Here is a 12,789-nt window from a genome sequence, read left to right as displayed (position 1 = left end):
CCGCACTACAGGGGGCTTTGCTGCCTCGGACACTGCAGGTCTCAGCCTCCTCTTCTGTTGTAACTGCTAAATAAAGTGGCCCTTTCTCCCATACCTGTTGTCTCGAGTGTTCATTGGATGGTGTGAAAACAAAGAACAGGAGATCAACTTGATCCTGACCAGCAACAGAGAACTCCCCTGTTGCCAGCGACCTGCTGTGGACTCCTGTGGTATTTGACTTCAGGGAGAGTCGGTAGAGAGATTTGTTTTTCCTACTGTGACTCAAAGCAGTTCAGAGCACAGTCCAAAAGAAGTAGGAAATACACCAGGATTTGGTTTTAATCCCAAAGTGCCTTTCTGCTAGTAGAAAACTCAGTGTGCTTATATTTCATCAGGGAATTGGCAATTGCACTGGCAATCCTGGCCCCTGTGCTGCCCGGGGCAAGGATCACAGAATACTGCCCCCCCCCCATGGCTGCCATCCCTTACCATCGCATCCAGGCCACACATGGCCTCCTCTGGCCCTCTGGAGGTCTTATAAGGGCTTTTAAACATAAGGGCTTTTAAAAGCCTTTCAGAAATATTAGAAGGCCTCCGGAGGGCAGGAGGAGGCCACATGCAACTTCCCCGGCCCCCAGAAGGTCTCTGAAGGGCAGCTGAAAGTGGTGAAAGTGGTGGCTGGGAGGCATGGATGCTGGCAGGGGGGCAGAGGGGTGGAACCCTGGGATGTCTTTCCCCCTTTACCCTCCATGGTACGCAAGTGCCCAATAGCAATTAGATTCTGAATGGGGTAGCATCTAAGAATAAAAAGAATGGGACATAAGAGGAAGCTGTCTTTCAATACTCAACACTATGGACGTCCTCCTTTTTTCTGTGTGTTTCCACTTGTTAAAAGGTGGGGCCCACCTTGGAGTGGGGCCCAAATCAGACCCCAGCTATCTCTTTGATATTTTTCTCAATATAGGTATATTTATTTACCATTTTTTCCTCAATATAGATATTTGATTAATCAACTTGATAGGCTACGTTCCTTGCAAATATGTTTAAAATGATTTTATTCTGTGTCTGTAGAGGACAGGAATGACCCAGTACAGGTTTAGGTCAAAGTGGATGAGGATATTTACTTGAGGCATGTGTACTAATGGTGTAGTTGTAGCAATCCTACAAAACCTGGATAATACTGATCTGTGAATCTAAGGCTGCAGTCTTATTCAGTGTTTCTCAAACTGTTGGTCAGGACCCATTGGGTGAGTCGTGAACCAATTTTGGATTGGTCCCCGTTCATTTCAATGTGCATTTAATTTTTAATATATGAGACTTTATGCTACCATGGTATGTATGTTGGGGAAATCTTTCAGATCTGTACTGTTAACAGGCTTCTATGTATATGCTTTTAACAGTGATAGTTAATGGGTCTAACTCGAGGTAAGTGTGGATAGATTTACAGCTTCTTGGATGTTTGGGTGTAGTGGTTATCTGCACAGGCACTAGCCTTAGCCTTGTATGTTGGCAATGAAGCAAAGCACATTTTGCACATGCACAGAGCAAACGTGCGCGGCCTTGGCGACATGCTCAGTCTGAGGCTTTGTAGCCTGTCAACAAGGCGATGTTATAAAGAATCATATCTAGGAATGTGAGTGTGGTTTAGCTAGAAAGCCAACTGGTTACAGCCAGTGTGAGTCTCATCATCCTTTTGGAAAAGTCCCTATTATGCAGACTATTGATTCATGGTGTAGTATTGTAAACAAGATGAGAGAATGGAAAACCCCAGCCTGTTGTGTAATGTTTGGAGAAGGAATAAAAGGCAGAAAAGGTTGAATCTCAGCAGCTTTCCTTCTGCATCTGGTCTTCTTTCTGCATCTCGCTTCTATACCTGTCTGTTGTATTCATTGCTCTAACGCTTTGCTGCCTCAAGATCTAACTTTCAAACCCTCAGATTGCTTCTGCTTTTAAAACTCTCCATCAGGCCACAATATATAGTCTTGTGTGTCTCCCACCAAGCACCAAGGCCCTCAAAAGCCTTGGGTGCTCCCCAGAACAGCATCTTGCGCTGCTACATTTGGGGTTAGATCAGTTAAAATTCATTTGGATATTAACTTTAGGTATATGTACTAATGGTTTGTTTCAGCATTCCTACAAGACTTGTACAATACCAGCTGTGACTGCAAGGCTGCAGTCCTATATACACTTTCCTGGCAGTAAACACATTTCAACATAGTGAGACTTATTTCTGAGTAGTCAGGTATACGATTGCACTGCAGGGGTTAAATCCTTTGGTCACCCTGCACTGCTAGGACTCACATTCTGGCATTGTAGGGCATTTTCTGGCTGCCACAAAAGGAGACTCAAGTAAGTTGTTGGCAGGGTTGGGTTTTGGGCAGAGAGGAGGAGTAATAGGGCACTTCAGGGGAGGAACCGGGGTCGGTCAGGGAGGGGAGGGGTTGATCTGGGAGGGGGAATGCATGTCGAAACCTATCCCCTAGTTTTCAAGCTTCCCCACCCTCTGGCCCTCCTCGGGCTTATACCAGTTATAGAGCTGGCATAGGTACAAGGAGATGCCTAGGCTGTCAGGGGGTCTATACAGAGGTAAGGGGAAAGTATGCTCATTTATATCTCAAAGGCCTCTCAATCCTGCCCCCACCATAGCATGCAATGCATGCCTCCAGGAATGCTCTCATGTTCAGGAATGTTCCCAAGCAAATGAAGAGGTGACCTTGCTGAAGGATTTTAGCCCTACCTGCTGAAATCTGCTATTCCACACAATGGCCTCATCATGGATGGTAAAGTCTTGACTTGGAGAAATCTTTCCAGCTTGGATCTTAAGGAAGGATTGATTGGGGAAAGTGACCCAGTTGATGACATCAAGTCCAGAAGACAGTTCCTCTTTGGCAAACCAGACTTCATGGCCAGCACCATTGTTAAAGTGGACATTCTTCAAAAAAGAGTGCATCTAGATTGGACAAAAACAGAAAACAGCTGATAGCTTAAATGTATATTGCGCACTGTATTACCAAACCCCTGGTCAGAAAAGGCACCTGTAATCCTGAGATGTACAAGTTAAAAGAACATTTTTCATTTATTAAAAACTATTAGAACACGCTTGGCAGATCTTCCTCATCTTCCTCTCCTCTCAGCTCACCATCAAATCCAACATTTCCACATCTATGGGCCCAATCCAAACTTTGCAGCACTGATGCAACTCTGCCAATGGGGCCTGCTCTGCATCCTGCAGTGTGGGGGTAGTCACAGAGACCTTGTCAAGGTCAGGGAAGAATTGTTCCTTTACTTGGGGCTATGGTGCAGCTCATTGGTGCTGGAAACTTGGATAGGATTGGGCCCTATTGAATATTCAATTTGTTCCCCTACTCAAAGGTTTCCAGGAAGCTTTGTGGATGCTTTCACAATGAAAATTAATATTTCAGGGATGTGTGGTTCAGGGCAGCAGGTGTGGCAGAACTGCCCTGTCGTTGTCCTTGGAAAAGCACCTCAGTTGCCCTGATTACACCCTTGGAGGCTCTCCTTGCCCCTGCTTTCTCAGGTGTAAAGAGAGCCTCCTCAGGTGGAAGCAGGCGGGACAGCTGTGGCACTTTTCCATTGGCTACAAAGGGGCAGTTCTGTCTCACCCGCGACCTGAATCGTACGTTCCTGTTATATTCCGCTATTCTTACATTTTGGAACTCAAGGCTTCAACCCTATGTGGTTCCCTAGGAGTCAACCCCATTGAACACAATGGACTTACATATGAGTAGACATGCATAGGCTTGGGCTATAAAGCAATGTGCATGGGATATCCAAGAGGTCTGTCATCAAAGTCCTGCAAGGTTCTGATCTGCTTAGCTTTAGCAATATCCCCCCCCCCCCCCGCATGTGTCTGGGAACATGTTTTCACCCACACCACCCATTCAATCCACAGCAAGTTTACATAGAAGTGATTTCCACTGTGTTCCAATTATCTTCCTAGTAAGTGTGCTTGGGATTGCAATATACATAACCTTTTCAATACAGTGAGGAATATACCTGCCAGGGTTCAATGTTCAAAGGTTTGCCTGTGTTCAGCATTGTTTTTGGCCTGGACGTATATATGGCATTTAAAGCATGTGCTACAGCATAGAGACCATTGTAAATACGGTAGCTCACATCACTCATCTCCATCTCAAATAGAGTCTGAGGCAGGCTCTCCAGTTTCTCCTCTCCGGTACAGTGTTTACAAGTTTTAATTTTCCCATCATGGTAACATCCGAATGCAGATTTGTAGAAAATGCAGAGAAAACGTGCAAGTGACTTTTTAGGCTTTAGAGTCTGAAGGAATTCCTGGAATCCTGGCACAGGCCTTGTGGAGGTTGTGAAAGACAAAGTCCCATGGAATGTTTTAGCACAGAAGCCCTCAGTGTCATCAGTGATGACGAAATCCCACTGAGGTGACGTGATCCAAACCTTCCCTATAAGACGTGTATGTATAAATTCAGCTACATATTATTATTATTATTATTATTATTATTATTATTATTATTATTATTATTATTATTATTAACAGGATTTATATACCGCTTTTCAACTAAAAGTTCACAAAGCGGTTTACAGAGGAAAATCAAATAACTAAATGGCTCCCTGTCCAAAAGGGCTCACAATCTAAAAAGATGCAAAAGAATACCAGCAGACAGCCACTAGAACAGACACTGCTGGGGTGAGATGGGCCAGTTACTCTCCCCTTGCTAAATAAAGGAGCACCCACTTGAAAAAGTGCCTCTTACCCAATTAGCAGGGCATATAAAATGACTGCGAATGGCAACAGAGTCTGAGAGATCCCGTGAACAATAACAACGTTGACTGTAGTGGATAAAAGTGTGGAGCATATCCTGAATATATTTTGCAAGAACGTATTTTGAGTGGGATCGAAATTAAGATCCTTGAGAACACCTGTCCTTTCTAAGAAGGCAACACAAATGCTGTTCCGGGCCAGCAATGGGGTCAGCCTCTGCAGGAAGCCTTCTCCACTATCATCGTCTGAAACAATGAGACCAATCCATGTCCATTGGAAATGCAGCAGTAGCTGGACTATGCCGGTGTGCAGAGTACCTTCCCTTATTGCCATCCAGTATAGAGAAGGGAAATTATTTTTTGGGACTGGTTTCTCATACGTACCATAAGTAATCTAATGGGGGAAAACATGGCTCATAACAGCTTTGAAAATTAACCATCATTTTCCAAACCATAGTGCTTCTCTCCGATATTACAATTCAAACTTTTGCTAATGTATGAAATTCTAAGTGCACTGAACAATGTGTCTTTTTAGACATACATGTCTATAAATGATAGTAAGGTTGCAATCCTGTACACTCTTTCCTGGAACTAAGCCCCAGTGAATAGAGTGAGACTTACTTCTAAGTAGACATGCATAAATTGTGCTCTAAATGAGTTGCAACACATTTTCTTTCAAAATGTTCATCATCCATCACTGAATGTCTTGGAGTGGGTAATATATTTTATTCCAACCAAGCTGTTGTTTTACTCAGCACTGAACTTCAAATATCCATTTTGTTTTAGAAAAATGAAATCACCTCACTCAATGGTTTGTACCCCAGAATAACAGTCGTGATTAAGCAGCATTGAAATCAGCGTAACAAGATTGGTGCACTTAAGCTTAAGCTTAAGGACATTTACATAATGGGTCACATTCATGACATAATTTTTTGGGATACAAACCTGAGCTTTGTATTCTGAATGACATATTTAGAGCCAGAAGTTGTCAAAACAGCTCTCTGCTGACATCTGGATTGTTGATCAGTCATTATATGTCATCCTATACAACAGAGAGAGACCTCCTCATATGGCTATTTCTTCTGAATAAACAATTCACACCTTGCATTGCATTGCCCCTTCTTTGCAATTCTTTTCATGCTAAGAAAAAGGGCATTTGCTGATAAAGTCCCAAATAATATATCAGATGATGAGTGAACAGCAGTTGTATGCCACCCAGCCACGTATACGAATATACATACCTGTGGATGCCTGTAGTGGCTAAGGAGGTTGGACATTTGGATGATGTACTCTATCGTGAGTCCTCCAATGACAGATAAGATATTGCCTTTCTTACCACACTTGTAATTGGGTACATTTCATTGCTGCTTGAAAAGTAGATCCAGGATGGATTTATATGTGGCCATTCCTTCAAAAAAGTTGTTGTAGATTTTAAAACCCAAGGTCTTGTTGGGCAAGAAATTGAGATTCCTATTGATCTCATGAATGGAAAAAAGGAAGGCCAGGACATGTTGAGAATGTTTGAACTCTATTCTGCAATTAGATTGACATTGAGGCAGAGATAAGGTCTAGCACATTGTCATGTGCACCACATATACATATACAGCAGAACCACCCAGAATGGCATTTCCTTGAGCGCTATTTTGCTACAGTGTTGTTCATCCTGGGCATGACTGCCAGCTATTGTCAATTCAAGCAGTGTATTCTTTCCAATCAGTGTCAGGTTCTTGTCTCATCAAGAGCAATGTCTTTTTTAGTGCTGCTTCACACTGCACTCAATTATAGGGGGAAATGACCCCTGCGCTATTGGATATATGCTTGTACACTGAAAAACATATCCCTAGTGTAATGAAAAAAGGAATCAAAACTAAAGAGGTGTAAGGAAGAGGGGTGCAGGAATGGTGCTGTTCATCTGATCAGGACAAAATAATTAGGTGACGGAACACTTCCTCCTTTCCCCCAAAGCAAGTCTTAGCTGCCCCAGTCATAGATCCCCAATGGATCTACTCAGACCTGTGCCAGTGATTTTGCTGGTGCAAGTCCAAGTGGATATGTTTAGGTAGCTTGTGACCAGGAAGGGAGATAGGATATCAATGAAGCTGCTTCCAACAATAGCCACTCCGTTCCCAGCCGTGGCACACCCCGATCCCTACCCATTTCTTCCCAACAAGCTGCACCTGTTGAAATTCCACCCTTGTTTACGGATTAAATAAGCTGCTAATGGGAGGGATAGCACTCCTACCCAGTCACCATTATAACCACATTCCTTGGCATTTATAAATCAGGCTGCATCCTCTAGGGCCTCTAAAAAGTTTGCAAACCACTGAAATATTGTATAGTGGTGAGATCAGGAGTAGAAAGCAAAGTCCTAAGGAACTGCGGCCACATCCTCAAACTTTTGCTCCATTTGCCACATCCTCCAACTGCTGTTTGACATAAAAAAAGAAGGCAAAGCAGCCACCCCATGCTCTGAATTTAATGTTATATATTATTTACTCTGGCACTGACTCGGGTCTGGGGCCACTGACTGGGAAACGAGTCCCCACGCATGCAGACTCAAGTCTGTCTCTCTCTGGCTGTGCTTGCTTCCTTTTTTTGAAGTGTGAAAGACATTGTGGGGCCATCATTCAGACCGGGCAAGCAGTAGGGCATTTCCAGCCGGGAGGCAGGGAAGACTGAATGTTTTGGTTTTGCATTGAGAAGGAGGTGGGGGAGGGGGAGGCAGGTGGGCTCTCTTGTCCACCTCTAAAGGAACCAGTGATAATTAGAAGAAGGTTTTTTTCCCTGGACAAATGAGGGTAGAAGGCGGCGGGGGTGGTGGTGGTGATAGAGGGCAATACAGAATGAAGGGTAATATGCCATTAGGGCAAATCATTAGGGCAAATGCTTAAAAGCTTAATAGGTTAAAAGCCACCCCATCTTCTTTAGCAGAGGTTTCCAATGTTTTTGGCAGGAGGGCCACATCATCTCTCTGACACTGTGTCAGGGGCCGGGGGAAAAAAGAATTAATTTACATTTAAAATTTGAATACATTTATATAAATGAATATATTGGAGATGGAACTTATATGAATGAATGAAGGTCTTGCAATAGGTCAAGAGGCCTTGCACAAAGCATCACAGAGGTGAAACAGCAAGCAGAGGAGGAAGCCCTCAGTCCACAGCTCACGCAAGTGGTCAAACAGTCGCCCTCACGCTGAGAGCAGTTGTGTCGGACCAGTGCGGGCTCCAACAAATCTCTGGAGGGCCAGGGGCTCATTGGAGACGGGGGGCTCCCTGAGGGCCGCATTGAGAGGCCTCGAGGGCCGCATGCGGCCCCAGGGCCAGGGTTTGGGCACCCCTGTTCTTTAGGGAAAAGGCTTAGAAATTGCAAACTGGCTGTTCTGCTGAACTGGGAAGCTCTGCTAACATTGGCAGCTCTGCTAAATGTCAAGGTTGCTTCTTGGCAAGAAATGAATTTTAGACTTAGACAAAGACAAACCTATTCCCTTTGAAAGTGTGGAGGAGGCAAGTAGATAAGAGGAAGAAACAGAATGCTAGGGAGGCTTCTGCCTTTTTGGTTCCCTGTTTGAATGGCAAAACAGATAACAATGAGCAGAAGAATGCCCATCTTAGCAAAACAGGTTGCAGTTTTAAAATTATTATTCTTTCATGCTTTTTAGAGCAAAGGACAGTGTCACATGCCTTACATTAAAATACTGGAAGAATTATTTCAGAACACAGAAGTGCCAAAGAAATCACCATGTTTGCCTGTTAGTTATCCTTCCAAGCCTTTGAATTAGTCTCTGCCCTTAAAGTGTAACCAACACATATCTGGAAATACGTTAGCTCTCAGAGTAAATTTTAATCGCCTGGTTTCATTAAAGGTTTGATTAAAACATAGAAACACATAGGAAAGTAAAAGCCATTTCAAGCTAAAATCATAGTTAGCCTCACAGAGAAGCAGCTTAGTAAGCAGTGTTGCTGGGTTCACAGACATGGGAATTTGGGCAACGAAAGTTGCATCTCAAAGATAGAGTTCTTTCTTGGCAGCAATATGCGGGCAAGCCAAGATGACACAATGCTGCGAAAACACACATATTTGCAACATTGTCGTACAGAAAGGTTTTGGTATTATCCGTTGGCAGGCTGAAACAGGGTTTTTATAGCTAGACACCTGCAGAAATGGTTCGGAAAAAAATACAATTATACTAGATAAGCGAAACCTTCATGAGAAAGCTTCTATTGAGCTGCAATTGATATGAAGAACATGTAATGTGTTTAAAAGTAAATGAGAAATGGATTTCTCATTTAACAGAAATCCTTTACACCAGGGGTGCCCAAACCCCAGCCTGGGGGCCACTTGCGGCCCTCGGAGGCTTCCAATCAGGCCCTCAGGGAGCCCCCAGTCTCCAATGAGCCTCTGGCCCTCCAGAGACTTGCTGGAGCCCACGCTGGTCCGACGCAACTGTTCTCAGCAAGAGGACGACTGTTTGACCTCTAACCTCAGCTGTGGGACGAGGGCTCCCTCCACTACTTGCTGTTTCACATCTGTGATGCAGCAGTGGCAGTGAAGGAAAGGCTGGCCTTGCTTTGTGCAAGGCTTTTTATAGGCCTTGAGCTACTGCAAGACCATCATTCATTCATATAAGTTCCATCTCTAATATATTCATTTATGTAAATGTATTCAAATTTTAAATGGTAAATTAATTCTTTGGCTTGTTTATGTTAAAATATATGAAAGGTATATCACTACAGATCCCTTAAATGTACTCAAAGTAACAGGTCACAAATAGAATTAAGGCATAGAGTAAAAGCAAGTTCAAAGGACCTTGCTTAACAAAGGTTGGCAGAGAGCCCCACAGAGTTTTGCTGAGGAGAAGGAATGTGGGAAGAGATAAAGCAGGTGGCTCAAAACAAGGTCATCTTAATCAGGAAAGAGATGTATGCCAAGAAATAAGGTCTGAGGACTTGCCAAAAGGCCAGTTCTGAATAAAAATAAGGTTACAGTGCACTCTACTGGTTCTTGAAAACTCTGTATTCCATATGTTTAAATGTATAATTTTGCCTTATTTGGAACCTGTAACTTGAAGCTCACCAATCAAATGTCTCTAAGGCTATCTACAGCCTATGAAGAGTTAGCCCCATCTATGATGTCAAATTTCAGCCAATGGGAAGTTCAAAATCTTCAAACAAAGGACCCAAAATGTTATAAAGGGGTCTGGTTAAGATTGACACAGGCTCTTAATGCTTTGGACAGGAGTACCTTGAGACGCCTGTTGCTGGCAACATAATAAAAACTTGCAGATGATCACCCTGACTACTGAGTCTTGCTTTTGAACTTTGCAATACCTTGCAACAGTTGTGGTAATTCACAGCCATCCAGGAGTAATGGCATGGTTTCAGCAGGCTCAGTGAATGACTGGTCACAATGAAACTACATATGAGTAGAGCTGCAGAGGAGTGGGTCATACTGGTAAGCCTGCCCGCTGCTGCATGTGACCCTCCTCCCTCATGCCACTTCTGTCTGCGCACTCACAGTTTGTTCCACCTCCTCCCACTTTCTTTACAGATATGATGGGGACATCAGGGAGTATTAAATGAGAACTCCAACATACACATAAACACACACCCTGGCAGCACCTCCAGTTTTGTGCACAGAGCTGCAGTTGCCTTCTTTACCTAAAAACTCAGCACTTGAGTCTTTTAGAGTCCCCACAATGCTCTGGACAACTCGGAAAGTCCGCTTGATACGGCTTGTTTTCAAAATCAAGTTAAAGGGGGCAGAGACTCATGACTTGACTCAAGTCAAGATGCGTTGGATTTGCCCATCTCTGCATATGAACACCTTATTGGTTGCCTGCTGTGTCACACTAACCTTATTGGTTCCTGGATCTATCAGTCTCATTGGTCAGTTCTGAGTTTAGAAAATCCACTTTTTGTTACATAAGGTTGTTGTGTTTTCTTTTTTCAGGTTAATTGGCCTTAACGTATGATAGAATGCAGATAATTCAACATGGTTTGTTTCATTATGTTCTGCATGAAATTACTATTCCAATGATATACAACATTATGCTATTATTCATAAATACAGATTTTCCCACGCAACGCTTTCCAAAATCGCAGCCACAAGTAGTGCCATCCCCCTGAGGGTGTCATCTGGTCCAGTACACACTTTCCATGCCCCCCCCCCGGTGATGCTACTGAAGGTATATCGAGATCTTTCTCTTTCTGACCCAGCAACCCCACCAGTGCAGCAGAGTTGGGGGCATATTCTGATCTGATGCATCAGCCCAGAGCTCATTGTGACTATGTGGCTGAGACCTAGATGATGAACATTGAAAGAAAAGGGCCAGTTATAAGTAACATGACTGAGAAGCAGTGCTTCATAATGCTCAGAAGAAGCTGTGTTATTCGAGCACAACCAGAAATATCTCTGAATGGGAAAAAAGAAAAAAGAAAATATAGCACGGAAATTTCCAATAGAGTACAGAAACCTTTATTGGCATATTAAAATAAAATAAAATACAACCATATACAATGTACAATCCAGAAACAGATCAGGCAATTAATCAGGAGGGGTTACACTCCCCATTACTACAAGTAAAACTATAGCATCTCATTATAAGCTTTAAGAAGACCCCCATGACCTCTGTTATAGTGGGGTCTACAGATGATAAGTTTCTCAACTGGATGATATCAGAGTATACAGCCCATTTGTTCCCAAAGAAGAAGAGATATTGGTTATGCAAGGTCTGATATAACGGACAATGTAGGACCATATGCGTAAGAGACTCAACTGCGCCCAACCCACAATTACAGATATGTTCACTATAGGGAATACTGTTGTATCTTCCATACAGCACAGCTGATGGAAATGAATTGCATCTAACCAATGTGAACGCTCTATGCTCATAAGGACACAGTAACAAAGTTAAATATGATGGCATAATACCTGCTTTTGTTAAAATCTTAAAATTCTGAGGGGAACAAACTTGACTCACTGCGCTATAAAGAAGTTGGGCATGGATGTCCTAAAATCTCCTTTTAATTAAGTGATTTGCCAACGTAAAGGGCAGTGCATACAGCACCTCTACATCAATGCCAATTGTCCAGATCTTATGAAGAAACCCCGTAGATCCCAGCGGCGTAAGCAAATCCTTTAAGAGCTCAAATAAAAGGCTATTCTGACTAGACTTGTAATAAATTCTTAGCCAAAATTTAAAAGTCCTCAACCAAACCCGATTATTGTCCCATCTCGAAACAAAGCTAACACATTTGGGTAGATCCAAGACTTTCCTCAGTAAAACAGATTGGATTTGTTCTAAGGAACAATTCATCTTCTTAATCCACATGAAGTACATAAGAACAGCCCCACTGGATCAGGCCATAGGCCCATCTAGTCCAGCTTCCTGTATCTCACAGCGGCCCACCAAATGCCCCAGGGAGCACACCAGATAACAAGGGACCTCATCCTGGTGCCCTCCCTTGCATCTGGCATTCTGACATAACCCATTTCAAAAATCAGGAGGTTGCGCATACACATCATGGCTTGTACCCCGTAATGGATTTTTCCTCCAGAAACTTGTCCAATCCCCTTTTAAAGGCATCCAGGCTAGACGCCATCACCACATCCTGTGGCAAGGAGTTCCACAGACCGACCACACGCTGAGTAAAGAAATATTTTCTTTTGTCTGTTCTAACTCTCCCAACACTCAATTTTAGTGGATGTTCCCTGGTTCTGGTGTTATGTGAGAGTGTAAAGAGCATCTCCCTATCCACTCTGTCCATCCCCTACATAATTTTGTATGTCTCAATCATGTCCCCCCTCAGGCATCTCTTTTCTAGGCTGAAGAGGCCCAAACGCCGTAGCCTTTCCTCATAAGGAAGGTGCCCCAGCCCCGTAATCATCTTAGTCGCTCTCTTTTGCACCTTTTCCATTTCCACTATGTCTTTTTTGAGATGCAGCGACCAGAACTGGACACAATACTCCAGGTGTGGCCTTACCATAGATTTGTACAACGGCATTATAATACTAGCCGTTTTGTTCTCAATACCCTTCCTAATGATCCCA

The sequence above is a fragment of the Tiliqua scincoides genome, chromosome 5 (genome assembly GCF_035046505.1).
Source record: "Tiliqua scincoides isolate rTilSci1 chromosome 5, rTilSci1.hap2, whole genome shotgun sequence".
Lineage (NCBI taxonomy): Eukaryota > Metazoa > Chordata > Lepidosauria > Squamata > Scincidae > Tiliqua > Tiliqua scincoides.
Note: the sequence above shows the minus strand (reverse complement) of the source record.